This window comes from Chiloscyllium plagiosum, chromosome 7 (assembly GCF_004010195.1).
Source record: "Chiloscyllium plagiosum isolate BGI_BamShark_2017 chromosome 7, ASM401019v2, whole genome shotgun sequence".
Lineage (NCBI taxonomy): Eukaryota > Metazoa > Chordata > Chondrichthyes > Orectolobiformes > Hemiscylliidae > Chiloscyllium > Chiloscyllium plagiosum.
The window spans coordinates 91,220,638-91,235,264 of record NC_057716.1 but is presented as its reverse complement, the minus strand read 5'-3'; the positions used below and the strand labels follow the sequence as shown (position 1 = coordinate 91,235,264).

General features: G+C 41.0%; 1 protein-coding gene and 1 long non-coding RNA gene across 4 annotated transcripts in view; one reads left to right on the top strand and one right to left on the bottom strand.

The window, feature by feature from the left end:
* The window catches only part of LOC122551769, a 24,598-nt gene extending 12,413 nt beyond the window's left edge, over positions 1-12,185 (bottom strand). Inside the window, exons 1-2 of the long non-coding RNA XR_006312195.1 lie at positions 12,127-12,185; positions 4,254-4,343 (exon numbers count right to left, since the gene is read on the bottom strand). This is a non-coding gene — a long non-coding RNA (uncharacterized LOC122551769). The remainder of the gene's footprint in view (positions 1-4,253; positions 4,344-12,126) is intronic.
* ralba (v-ral simian leukemia viral oncogene homolog Ba (ras related)) overlaps positions 1-14,627 on the top strand; it is a 75,190-nt gene that overhangs the window by 17,060 nt on the left and 43,503 nt on the right. The gene's annotated exons all lie outside the window — the stretch shown is intronic.

Genomic DNA, 14,627 nt, shown 5'->3' with positions numbered 1-14,627 from the left:
GAGCCAGTACCTGGAGTGGGTGTGATGGTGGGGGGAATGGGGGTAGAGTCATGAGCAGGGGTAGTGTTCCCCTCGGGGTTCTGGGGGGTGGGGATAGTGACAGTGGGGTCTGTGGGGGGCGTGTCAGCAGAATGCAGGTGAGTGGCGCTGGTGGGGGCGGAAGTGGTGGCAGACACGGCAGTAGGGGTGGCGGAAGTCACTGAGCATGTGGCATCGGCAATGATGTGAGGGCCGGAAGTGGCTGTGGGAGTGGCCATGGGGGCGGAAGTGACATCAACAATCAGCGTGGGGATGGTAGCTGCATCAGCCGCATGGCTAATGGCATTTCCGAGGCCAGGGGAATCTTCCACAAGCCCTATCTAGTCAACTTCTCATGACAGCCCCATCATATCTGGTGTAGGGCGAGTGAACTTGCTCTGGGCTGTATCCAATGCTAGTATATATTTCCTTAGAGCCAAAACTTCAGTATTCCAGCTGTGGTATGACTAGTGCTTTGCTTTTTCAACAAAGGCCAAGCATTCCACTTGCCTGTCTTATTACAAACTGAATTGGATGCTTTCTTTCTTTAATGGAGAAAAACTCCCAAGTCCCCCTCACACTCAAATAGAAATTGCTGGAAAAAGTCAGCAAATCTAGCAGCATCTTTGGAGAGAAATCCGTTAACTTTTCAGGTCAAGTCGCCCTTAAACTCTAAATCCCTCTGCGGCTTTCATTCATTTATGATACATTCATGTTTTTCCTCATTGATTTATATATTGTAAATAAGTAGTCCCAGCATTGATCGCTATAGCATACTACTAATTACAGGTTGCCATTCTGAAAATGTTCAACTTATCACAGTTCTGTCTTCTATTAGTAAGCTAATCCTCTATCCATGCTAACATACTACCACCAACATTGAGTTATCTTAAAAAGCCTAATGTCTGGCTCCTTATCAAATGCCTTCAGAACGTCCAAATCAGCTGCTTCCTCTTTTATCTACACTGTTTTGGATCCTGAGATTTTGTAAATTTGTCAGGCATGTTTTTTGCTTCATGAAGCCATGATAACTGTTTAATTATATTACCTATTTTAAAATACTTTCCTATTGCATTAGTTGAGTAGATTCTCTTTTATATTCCTAATAAGATATTAAACTAACTGGCTTATTGTTACCTTTTCTTGTCTCCATGCCTTTTTAAAAGTAAAGGTGTTTTCCTAAACTCTGGGACTTTTCCAGAATCTAAGAATTCCTGAAAGATTACTACCAGTGTATCCGCTATGTCTGTAGCTACTTCCAATTAATATTCTAGGATGAATCCTTTCAGGTTCATGGGATTTATTGGTCTTTAGCTCCATTCATTGCCTTCTCAATTTTTCTCCAGTGAGTTGTTTACTTGTCTATTTGCCCCATAATTATGTAACTTTGGAATACTAATGTCTTCTATGAAGGAGCAAGTCTACTGTGAAGATTGATGCAAAATATTTATTCAACTCTGCCATTTCCTGGTTCCCCACTATTACAAGTTGTAAGTTTGCTCACTGATCTGGAAGGTTTGTTTTCAGACTCTTCGTCACCATGCTAGGTACTATCAGTGAGCCTCTGGTGAGGCACTGGTGTTATGTCCTGCTTTCTATTTGTCTTGGTCTGTTAAGGTGATATTTCCAAATCTTCTCTGATTGCAATTCTACCCATTACCTCTTATTCTAAGGGACTGATGTTTACTTTTGGCTTCTCTTATCCTTAAAGCTCTTGCTTTGTCTTGACGTCACTTGCAAGTTACCCTCCAGTTTTTCTCCCACCTATTATTCTTTTTGCTGCCTTCTGTTGGTTGCTTCTCTGGTTAACCATGGTCTGCTCATCTCCTTTCCTAGTCCACCCCAGTGAGCTCTGCCTTCATTCTTCAGTAATTCCCCTATTTGAGTTTAGTACAGTTATTTCCAACTGAAGTTCACCTCTTCTCCTCTTTCCCCCTCCCCTCCACCTCCAAAGAAGCTGAATGCTAAATTCTGCCATGATATGGTCACTCCTCCCTGGAGGAGTCTTTTACTCTGACAGTTTATTATAACCCTTTTCACTTTTGCTGTCTTGCTCTTATTCCTACATTTCTGTGCAGTTGAGCCAGCTGTACTGCCAAAGAACAGGCTCTGACTGAACTCCTGAGAGACGATTGCCCTCATTCTTTTCCAAGATGAAAAACTGGGTAGTGAATAAATTTGCCTTGAGGGACTCTTGCCTGGCTTGCTTGGTCCTCTTTAGTCTCTTGGTATTCACTATACCTCTTTATCTGTATATTCCTTTGATTTGTGTGTGACCACCTTACGAAGTCAGTTACGAAGCAGAAATAGAAAATTCTGCAAATAATTAGGTCAGGTGATATCTGATTGAAGGTATCATCAATAGTGCTATCAAAGAGCTCTTGCTTGTCCCAATAACTTGTTTTTTTTTGTCATTTATATAAATGATTTGGATACGAGCATAAGAGGTATAGTTAGTAAGTTTGCTGATGACACCAAAATTGGAGATGTATTGGATAGCCAAGAATATTTCCTCAGATTGCAATGGGATCTTGATCAGATGGCTCAATGGGCTGAGAAGTGGCAGGTGGAATTTAGTTTAGATAAATGAGGTGCTGCATTTTGGGAAAGCAAACCTTGGCAGGACCTGGACACTTTTAATGGTAAGGTCCTAGGGAGTGTTGCTGTCCAAATAGACCTTGGAGTGCAGGTTCATAGCTCTTTGAAAGTGGAGTCGCAGGTAGATAGGATAGTGAAGTAGGCATTTGGTATACTTGGTCTGAGTACAGGAGTTGGGAGGTCATGTTGCTGCTGTACAGGACATTGGTTAGGCCACTGTTGGAATATTGCATGCAATTCTGGTCTCCTTCCTATCGGAAAGATGTTGTGAAACTTGAAAGGGTTCAGAAAAGATTTACAAGGATGAGCTATAGGGAGAGGTTGAAAAGGCTTGGGGTTGTTTTCTCTGGAGCGTGGAGACTGAGGGTGACCTTTTATAGAGATTTATAAAATCATGCGGCACATGGATAGGATAAATATGCAAAGTCTTTTCCCTGGGTTGGGGGAGTCCAGAATTAGAAGGCATAGGTTTAGGGTGAGGGGAAAGATGAGACCTACGGGGCAACTTTTTCCACAGAGGGTGGTACATGTATGGAATGAGCTGCCAGAGGAAGTGGTGGAGGCTGGTACAATTGCAACATTGAAAAGGCATTTGGATGAGTATATGAATAGGAAGGGTTTGGAGGGATATGGACCGGGTGCTGGCAGGTGGGACTACATTGGATTGAGATATGTGGTCAGCATGGACAAGTTGGACTGAAGGGGCTGTTTCCATGCTATACATCTGACTCTAATTAGAGTTCTGCTTGGGCCACCTGGCTTCTGACCTCATCAGCATGGGCAACAGAGCTGAATTTCGTAGATGAGAGTGACTGTCCTTTATTGTCAAGGCTACATTTGACAATGTAACATCAAGGAACCTGAGTCGGTGGCTTTTGTTTTCGTGGAATGGCGATGGACTTTGGAATCTTGCACACAGGAAAATGGCTGTGGCAGTTGGAGCACGCCATTTCAGCCCCAGGACATCTGCAGGAGTTCCTCAGAATAGTGGCTCCAGACCAACTCTTTTTCAATGACCTGCCTTCATTCATAAGGCCCTTCAAGCACTGAGTGCTAGACAATGACCAGCTCCAACAAGAGATAATCTAAACACCACCTATTTGACATTTGATCTCATTACCATCATTGAATTCCCTCAATTTCAACATTCTGGAGGTTGTCATTTACTGAAAATTGAGCTGCATTTAGCCAAATAAAAAGCTGTTGGTACAAAATCAGGTTGGAGCATAGGAATTCTGCAGCGAATAATTCACCTAAATCCTAAACCCCTCCATCTACAACACGCAATTCAGAATTATAATATAATATTAGTCACTTGCTTGGATGACTGCAACTCTAATAGTCGAAGCTTGACAACATCCAAGACAAAGCAGCCTGCTTAATAAGCATCAGATCCTTCTCTGTTGATGTACGTATTAGCAGCAGTGTACGCTAGCAACCAGATGCATTGCTGAAATTCATGAAGGTTCCTTGACAGCTACCAAATCCACAACTACTACCATCTAGGATAGGTATGGACCACTACCACTTGCAAGCTTTCCTCGAAGTCTCTCATTGCCTTGACTTGAAAATATATTGTAATTCCTTCAGCATCATAGGATCAAAATCCTGGACATCCCTATTGTGGATATACCTACATCAAATGGATAGCTGTGGGTCAAGAAGGCAGCTTTTGAAGGGCAACTGGGATGGGCAGTAGATGGTAGCCCAGCCAGTAATGCCCACATCTATAAGTGAATAAGAAAATTGAAGAGTTAGATTTGTCAGAACAATGACCTTCCATTAGAACCGGGAATAATTAGAAGGATATAGTAGCTTTTTTATCAGCATGGAGTGGATAGGCGAGGACAGAATGTCTGAGTTGGAGGTTAGAGATTGAATGACAGTTTCTCTTCCAACAAATCGTGATGGATCTGTGTCTAATGCAGTTGTCTTGGATGCTGTCTGAAAACCATGAAATGTGAACAAAGGGAAGCAAACTGGTTGGGGGAGGGGGAGTAGGGATGGGTGGTGTAAGAGGGAAATGTGGAGGTGACTCACCAGTCCCTTGGTGCTGTAACTACAGCTGTTCTGTCATTTAGTCCCTCCTGTCTTCCACTCTATCTTATACCTTCTATTGTTCTTGTACCTCCCATCCCTCACTTAAAATCTATTACAATACATCTGATGTTTTCTATTTGACAAAAAGGTCATTGGATTGAAGTACTAACTGTTTCTCCTTAGATTTTTAGACCTACTGAGGTGAGTAGTTCCAGCGTTTCCAGTTTTAAGATTTACAGCATCTGCTTTTATGCCGCAATAATGTTGGACCTGCAGTTAGAGTGCAACATAATACTTCAGTATTGTCTTGCTTTTAGTTAAATACACCAGCTCAATCTTTCATGATCCACTTCAGTCGCTTCTATGTATTTTTAGTACACAGTCACAAATTATGTATTGTTGCAGTTCTCTATCCATTTTGTACCCTTGTTGCTTGATGTTACAAATCAGGGCTTCTTGCTGTGGCAGAAGACATTTCAGCCCCTAGAACATCAGCCAACAGAAGATTTGAACTTGTGCTGTTGATGTTATTCTGTACAATATTTTAGCAATTCAGCCAACTGAACTAACCAACCTTTATTTTATGGGAAGTAGAATACAATGTTTCCAAATCATCTGATCTGTGTGTAAGATATATCTTATTCCAGTTTTAAAACTTATTTTCATTCTTAATGACAGGTGCTATGAGAATTTAAAATTTGGTTATTCATTGTCAGCCTTTTATTCTGAAGTGGGTTATGCCATTGATATTTCTGAACCATGTTTGTAATGCATCCCTTGGGAACTGCTATCATCTGTCTTTTTTTGAAACAACTTGCAATTGCACATTCTAAAATTTGCTTAACTTTAATGTCGTCTTATTTTATGTAGAGGTTTTCTGTGAAGTGATTCACCCAGACAATCAGTCTCGATTTGTAAACTCTATTCTCAATGGGTGGTCTTTCCTACTGGAGCAAATTCTTGTTTCATAACAAGTCCATGTTGCTTTTGTTTTCGAGAGAAATAATCATTTTGATATCGACGGTAGGCATCCACTCACTATTGTTTCCCTACTATACTTCACAGGCACAAAGGAGTTGGTGAGGTGGTGTCATTGGAGTAGTCATCTAAAACTTCAGTTAATTCTTCTGGGGACATGGTTTTGAATGTGATCACGTATTGAAATTTGAATGCAATTTAAAAAAATTAAAAAGCTAGTCTAATTGCCACCATATAACTGTTTTCAATTGTGAAGATTCATCTGATTCACTAATGCCCCTTTTTAAGGGAAGGAAATCTGTCCCCACCTTGCTTGTCTGCATGTGACTTGAGACCTACAGCAACGTGGTTGACCCTTAACTGCCCTCTGTAGGGCATGGATAATAAATGCTGGTCAAGCCTGTGACACTTTCATCTTGTGTATAAATCTTTTTTTTTAAAAAGCAATAGGTAGAAGTTGTTAGTCTATCTCATTCTTTGTCAAACTTGATTCAAAATTAGCTTTCAAGTCACTTTTTCAGTCAACTTTTCAGTCACTATTTGCAATACTGTCTCCCTCCAGAAACCATTTCATTCCTTTTTTGGAAAAAGTGATAAATGGAACATGCATTTTGGATCTTGAGCCATCAGACTTTTGTATTTTTTTCCACTGGAATGACTTAGCAATGCAAAGCTCAGTATGTCCACTTGATTTCCTGGGTTTAATGTAGATTGCCAAGAGTTGCATAACTGATTCCACTGTGTATTAGATGATAAGACCATAAGAAATAGAAACAGGAGTAAACCCAACCTGCTCCACCATTCAATAGGATCATAGCTAATCTGAAATTATGTCCATTTTCATGTTTTCCCCATAATTCTGGTTTGTTTTTTTCCCCTGTTGGTCAAGAATTTATCTAACTCAGCTTTTAAATATCATACACAAGGACTCTGCCCCATAGCTTTGTAGCAAGGAGTTCCAAAGATGCCTAACCTTCTTAGAAGAAATTCCTCCTCCTCTTAGTCTTAAATTGCTACTCTCTTTTTTGAGATTAAGCCCTCTGCTTCAAAATTCAACCATGAGGGAAAACATCCTCTCAGCATTTACCCTGTTAAGTCCATTAAAAATTTTCAATTAGATCACAAATCATTCTTCTAAACTCCAGTGAGTAGAGTCCTAATCTGTTTAAATTTTGATCGAGACAATCCCTCCATACTGGGAATTATCGTAGTGAACCTTTTTCTGAATTTGAGATGACATATATTTTCTTCAATAATGGGACCAAAACTGCGCTCAATACTAGCTGTCATCTCACCACCACTTTATATACAGTTGCTTTTACTCTAACTCTTTTTGAAAAAAGGGCCAACATTTCATTAGCCTTCCTAAATATCTGTTGCATCTGTCTGCTAGATTTGTTTTGTGCACAAGTATCCCCCAGTCCCTTTATTAGTTTTCTGCAGTATTTCTCTAATTGTCTGATCCTTGTACTCCCTTCCAAAATGAGCAACTTCATATTTTCTTTCATTATACTCTATTTGCCAACTTTTTGCCCTGCTTATCCTATAAGATCTTTCTGTAAGCTGTCTGTATCCCTTTTGCAATTTGCCTTTCTACCTATTTTTGTCAGCTGCAAATTTGGCTACAGTACAATTGCTTCCTTCTTCCAAATCATCAGTGTATATATTGCAGACAGTTGCTGACCCACCACTGATCTGTTTGGAACCCTACTGTTCACAGGTTCGAACTCCTTTATCCCCACTTGTTGTTTCCTGCCAGTGAGCCAATTCTGTATTGATCTGTGCTCTTGACCATGTTTCTGAAGAGAAATGCCAGGCAGAAATCTCAGCTTTGAAATGAGGGGAAAGAAATGAAAGGAAGTTCTCAATGATTGAGAGAAGGGTAGATCACTTTCCTGTATACATATGCACACACCCTACACAACCTAATGCATTTGAGTCCTACTACATAGAAATAGGCCCTTTGGCCCTTCAAACTTATGCCTACCATGCCTACACCAAGCTACACTGATCCCATTTACCTGCACTTGGTCTATTGTCTACTATGCTCTGGCATTTTTGGTACTCATCCAGATACTTAAATGTTGGGAGAGTAATGCCTCCACCGCCCCCGAGGCAGCACATTTCTACTGCCCTGTGGAAAAAATTATTTCTGATTGCCTCTAAACCACCTTGAACTTATGCCCTCTGGTCTTGTAAACATCTGCCATGGGGAACAGATTTTCACAATCTACTGTCTATGCCTCCATTTTCTGTACAAATAGTTCTTCGATAACGTGATGTTGTGTTCTTGCACAACCCTGTATTATAGATTTGTTTTAGAAACATCACTTTGTTTTGGCGATGTAATCGCATTACAGCCAACATGTTTTAAAAGTTCCTGGTTTAGGAAGTGTCCTCAATTTGTCAATAGCATGTCAGTGAATTCATATGCACAATGTGCATTAAGCAGAACGACTTGTACTTCAGAACCCCTTCCGCCTCCCATATTCAAAGGAAAGCAAACCCAAAACTTAAACAGTCTCTCCTCTTAACTGAGACTTTTCATCCCAGGCAATATCCAGGTGAATCTCTGCTGAACCTCCAGTAAAAATGTCCTTCTGATAGTGGTGCTGAGAACTGCACACAATATTCCATCTCGCCAAATCAATGTTTATAAAGTTGTAACAAGACTGCTCCTATTTTGAGCCTTGGCTAATGAAGGCAAATATCCTGTATGCTGCTTTCACCACTCTGTCTACCTGTGCTGTTACCTTTTTAGGGATCTAGAATTTGTATTCCAAGGTTCCTTTGCTCCTCAGTACTCAGGGGCCTACCATTCCTTGTGTCCTTTCCTTATTAGACCTCCTAAAATGCATACTTCATACTTACCAGGATTAAATTCCATCTGCCATTGCTCTGCCCAATTTACTAGCTGACCAATGAGAGGTCCTCCTTAGTATCAATTTTCATGTCCTCTTTAAACTTGCTAATTATACGTCGACATTTTACATTCACATCCAAGTTGCTAATAACAAACTGCCAAAGTTCCAACACTGAATCCTATGGTACACAACTGGTCTCTGGCTTCTGATTTCAATACAATCCTCAACCATTACAATTTGCCTCTGAAATGTAAGTCTGTTTTGGATCCAGTTTGCCAACTTGGATCCCATTGGATCTTGGCTTTTTTGGGGCAACCTTCCATTTAGGACCTTGTCAAAGGTGAAATCCATCTAAATCATGCTAAGTGCACTACCCTTAAGAATATATTTTGTCGCCTTTTCAAAAATTCAGGATGTCTCTCTAACAAATCTGTGCTGATTTACAAGGATGTTGCCTGGTTTGGACGATTTGAGCTGTAGGGAGATGGTGAAAAGTCTGGGGCTGTTTTTTCCTGGAGTGACAGAGGCTGAGGGGTGACTGTGTAGAAGTTTATAAAATCATGAGGGGCATGGATAAGATAAATAGACAAAGTCTTTTCCCTGGGGTTGGCGAGTCCGGAACTAGAGGGCATAGGTTTAGGGTGAGGGGGAAAAAATATGAGACCTAAGGGGCAACCTTTTCAAACAGGGTGGTATGTCTATGGAATGGGCTGCCAGAGGATGTGGTGGAGGCTGGTACAATTGCAAAATTTAAAAGGCATCTGGATGGGTATATGAATAGGAAGGGTTTGGAGGGATATGGGTCAGGTGCTGGCAGGTTGGACCAGATTGGGTTGGGATATCTGGTCAGCATGGACAGGTTGGACCGAAGGATCTGTTTCTGTGCTGTACATCTGACTCTATCCCTGCCTTTTCAAGTCTTGATTAATCAGGAGTTGAAACTTTATTGCTGGAACAGCACAGCAGGTCAGGCAGCATCCAGGGAACATGAGATTCGACGTTTCGGGCACAGGCCCTTCTTCAGGAATGGCCTCCTTGATTAATCAGGATCCCTACAGTGCACAAAGATGCTATTTGGCCCATTTGAGTCCTTCACTGACCCTTCAAAGAGCATTCTGCCTAGACCTAGCCCCCTACTGTATTTCCCATAATCCTGCATTTTTCATGGCTAATCCATCTAGCCTGCATATCCCTGGCCATAATGCTGCAATTTAGCAAGGCCAAACTACCTAATCTGCATATCTTTGGACTGTGGGAGGAAGCTGGAACACCCATTGGAAACACACCAAGATATGGGGTGAATGTGGAGTTTGCACATTAACAGTTACTCAAACTTGGATCCCTGGCACTGAGGCAGTAGTGCTAACCACTGAGCCACCACACCATTCGGTAATCCTGTCTTTCAGAATTTTCCAATTTCCCTCCTATTGACATCAAACTAACTAATTTCTAATTGCACAGCCTATTCCAGCTGTCTGTCTTGAATAAAGAAACCACATTGGCTATTCTTCAGTCATCTGGCACTTTATCTATGTTGAACAGAGTATTAAATATCTTTGCCAGGGTCCTAGCAATCTCCTTCCTTGCCTCCTATACCAGCTTGGGATCGACCTCATTGGGCCTGTTTAAAAAGTCTAATTCCTCCTCATGTATCTTGTTCTAGAACGTCAGCATTCCAACTGAAATCTCTGGCTAGTGTTTTTCTCTGAATACAGATCAAGCATTCAATTAAAACCTCCCTCACAGCCTCTGGCTCCACTCACAGATTACCCCTGCCCATTCTTTATCTGGTAATCCTTATTCTTATGATCACGAAAAATCAGTTTTTGGCAGATAGAAACAAATCTTATTTCTTGGTGCCTCTTGCCCTCCTAATTTCCTCTTTAAGCAACCTCCTATACTCTACTCGTTGAAGGGCCTCTCCTATTTTTAATGAGTTGTACCTGATACATCCTGCTTTTTCTTCACCAAATTCTATCCCTTGACCTGCTGACCTTGCCCTTCACTCTTGGAGGGACACACAGGCTCTGAATTAGCATGATACTGCTTTTAAGAGTTTTCCACTTTCTAAATATGGACTTAGCTGCAAATAGCTGCTCCCAGTCCATTTGACAGATCCTGTCTGATGTTGGAATTCCCCCCCCCAATTTAGACACTTGCTTCTGCATTCTTTATCCCTTGCAATAATGACTTTTGTGCTTAGTTTCCCACCTGTTCCCACCTATAGACACCTATGCTCACCCACTGAAACTTCAAATGACTGGCTTCGTTTACCAGGTCTAGATCTAGCACTGTCCCATGTCTAGTGGGGCTGCCTATGTACTGGCAGTAAAAGCTCTCATGGATGCATTTTAAAAATTCTATCCTGCCCAACCCTTTCATGGCTAAGATGATCACAGTTCATGTTAGGAAGGTTGAAGTTCCCCCATAATTATAACCCTGTTTTGCTTGTATATCTGCTCCTCTTATCTCCTTTTGACTGTTGGGAGACCTGTAGTATAATCCCAGCAAGGTAATCACCCCTTTGTTTCCAAACCCAGATGGCCTCATTTAAGACCCTTCTAAGATGTTCTGTCTAGTTTTACTACAGTGGTCTCCTTTTTATTATTAGTGCAATGTCTCAACTCTCTCTCATTCACCTTCTAATCCTTCCTTCCATCCCCATCCCATCTGAGAATTCTATACCCTGGAATGTTGAGCTACTGGTGCTGTCTGTCGTTAACCATGTTTTAGCAATTGCAAAAAAAATTATTCCCATGTTCTGATCAATGTTTGAAGTTCATCCCCCCTACCTGTCAAACTCCTTGCATTAATATAGATAAAATTTAGCTTTCCAGACCTTCCATGTTTTCTCCACTTACTGAACTATCCTGGCATTCTTTCTACATCTGGACCTTGCTCCCAACTTTACGTTTTACTGTGCCCAACCCCCCTGCCAAATTAGTTTATTAAATCCCCACCAGCATGAACAAACATCCTAGCAAGGATATTGGATCCATTCCAATTAAGGTGCAACCTCTCTATTGTAAAAGTTCCACCTACCCTAGGGTTGTCAGTGATCCAAAAATCTAAAGCCCTCTCTCCAACATTATCCCTTTAACCATGTGTTCAGTGACCTATCTTGCTGTTTCAATACTCAGCAGTGTTGTAGTGGAAATAGTCTAGAAGTTGCAACCTTCATGACTTTCTGAACTTCGGCTCCAGATCACCACTTTTTTTTTTTTAAAGCCATGATGTTGGTAGTGAAATGTATTGCAATTCTCAGCTGTTGACCCTATCTCCCCCTTCAGAATGCCCTCCAGCTGTTCCTGTTCCGAGCATCAGGGAGGCACCATGGAATCTTGTTTGCTGTCACAACAGCATGTCCGTTCCCCTTGGAATTGCATCCCCTATCACTAAGCTATTCTAGTCTCATTCCTCCTTTTGTTGTACAGCAGAACCAACTGTGATGCCACTAACTTGGCTGTGACTGCATTTTCTCCTGAAAGGCCTTCCTCACCCCCTGCAGTCCTAGTTAGATCCAACAGTGTCTGTTAACATCGAACAGCAGAGTACAGCAACAGGTTCTACTGTCATCCCATTTCCCTATCCCTGTATCAGTCAAAGCAAATACTCAGTATGGTTTTACCTCCGTCTTTAATTCCGGGCCCTGGCGAGAGAGAACGATTGCCCATGAGCATAGAGACAGTTCTTGGTCTTCTCTCGAATAACAGATTAAGGAATTATATAGGCACTTAGAGGGAGCAACATCTATATTGATTACATTACAATCACCGAGCATAAACAGGAAAGACTAAGCCATCTGGCATTACACAATCGATGCTTTTTACCTCGTTAACGCACTACCCCTGCCTCCAGCACCTCATGCCTTACTGCAAGTTCTTATCTGCTCAGCCGTGCTGGCTAAGCCTTTGTAACAACCCTTAACTTGATTCTTTCCCTACCTGCCCACATCTTATACATGTTCTCACTATCTCTCTCCATGTTTGACGGGGTATGGTCACAGGGAACTCCTGTACCTGCTGCCCATAATTACTAGTCTTGTGGACACCTAATGCTTTTCTGCTTGTATAGCCCTTACTTGAAATGTGGGACCTTGCTAAATGTGCTATCCATGATGGCCAGAATATCATGGATGTTCCATAGTGAGTCCATCTGCAGGTCCAGCCACTCCATGCAGTTCATCACCAACTGCAGCTGAATGTGTTTTTCCTGCACACATGGTCACCATGAACACTGGAAATGTCCCTGATTGCTCCACATTGCAGCAGGAGCATTCCACAGGGCTGAATTTCCTGTGATTGTTTATAGTTAAGGTTCACAATAAACTAGAAACGAATTCCTCAACCTTGCCCACCATTTGCCAAATCAAATTTCTCTATTACGAACAAACTGGGTGTGTTTGTGCATGTCGGTGTGTCTGAGTGTGTGGGTGTACTCTATCAATCTTCAAAACTGGTCCCTTGCAAATAAATCACTTGTCCTGTGTAACGTTTTCACTTGTGTTGTCACCTCTGGATGCTGCTGTCCTTCTGTTGCTCCAAGTGAGCTCAAACCAGACCCCACTCCATAGACTCTTAATCTAGAAGCTCTGCTTTTTACCTCCAGCTTTGCTCTGAGCTCTATTTGGCACCTGTTTTCTGGTAGTTCAAGAAAATTTTAAAAAGCTGCAGTGAAAATCATGTGGGCTTATTGTACTTTTGAAAAACTGCATTAATTGCAAGTTTAAAACCTCTGAGGTGAAACATTGCTCTGTGCTAAATTCACTCTTTAAAGGACTTAAAAGTGGAGTGTATAGAACTGAAAAAAGAAAGTGCCCAGAGGTGCTTTCTGAAACTGTTTCATGGGGCAATAATGCAATTCTGGATGATAGTTCAAAATAATCCCATAGCAGAAGTGAAAAATAAAGCCATTCGTAGTCACAGGTAGGGCTGAAACTTGCACTAATTAACTTCACTGACAGGTTTTTCCTATTTCTTGCTCTGCTCTTTGTGGGGTAAGATTCTACTGAAAAGGTTGACCTGTTTTTTTTGAAAAAAACATTTTGCCAACTGTCTGCTAGTACAGAATCCTGGCAAGCACAGCATTTTATTAGAAACGTATGAGGTACCTTATGTCAACTTTTCTTGATTTGAAAAGCAGATTTTTATTTTTGGAATTTTCCAAAACTCAAATATACATTATGGCTTTTTAATGAACTAATTGTTATGAGTCACAGCCCTGCTGACAGTGCTTTTAAATTATCCACATCCTGTCGCTAATATTTTTGTTCTACAGCATCTGGAATGTAACAATCTGTCACGTTTATTGAATAGAATTTAATACTCAACAAATTATTTTAAGTTGGAACAACAAAGCATAAAGCAGAAAATAAGTTTCATGTAAGTAGCATCTTATTTAACCCCTCAAACTTGAGATTAATGAGGATTTTGAGGCAGATTGTATCACAGGTCCCAGTTATCAGGCAAAATCAGTTCTGTAAATGGGTATGGATCAGAATGTCACATTCTACAAAGACGTCTGAAGTCTGAATTTTATGATCTGCAACAGAGTTTAATTGTAGTTAGACATGATATCACCAGATGGTTGCCTGCCATTATTGTTTTTCAGCATCTTTGCTGTAAAAGGAAAATTAACATTTCCCTTTTTATTCTTCTGCTTTGTAATGATTTTGATTACTAGAATAGGCATTAAGTTTCACATTCAGTACAAAGACGTCTGAAGTCTGAATTTTATGATCTGCAACAAAGTTTTTAATTGTAGTTAGACATGATATCACCAGATGGTTGCCTGCCATTATTCTTGTTTTTCAGCATCTTTGCTGTAAAAGGAAAATGATTAACATTTCCCTTTTTATTCTTCTGCTTTGTAATGATTTGATTACTAGAATAGGCATTAAGTTTCACATTCAGTCACTAGTTTTTCACTCCATTTTGAGTCACCAGTTGGATCATGGCACTCTTTTAAGACTGGCCGTTTCAGATAAAATGTGGTGGTGCTGGCATTGGATGGGGGTGAACAAAGTTGAAACACTCAACCGGTTATAGTCCAACAGGTTGATTTGGAAGTCCAAGCTTCTGGAGCACTGCTCCTTTGCCAGGTAACTAGTGCAGCAGGATCATAACGTAC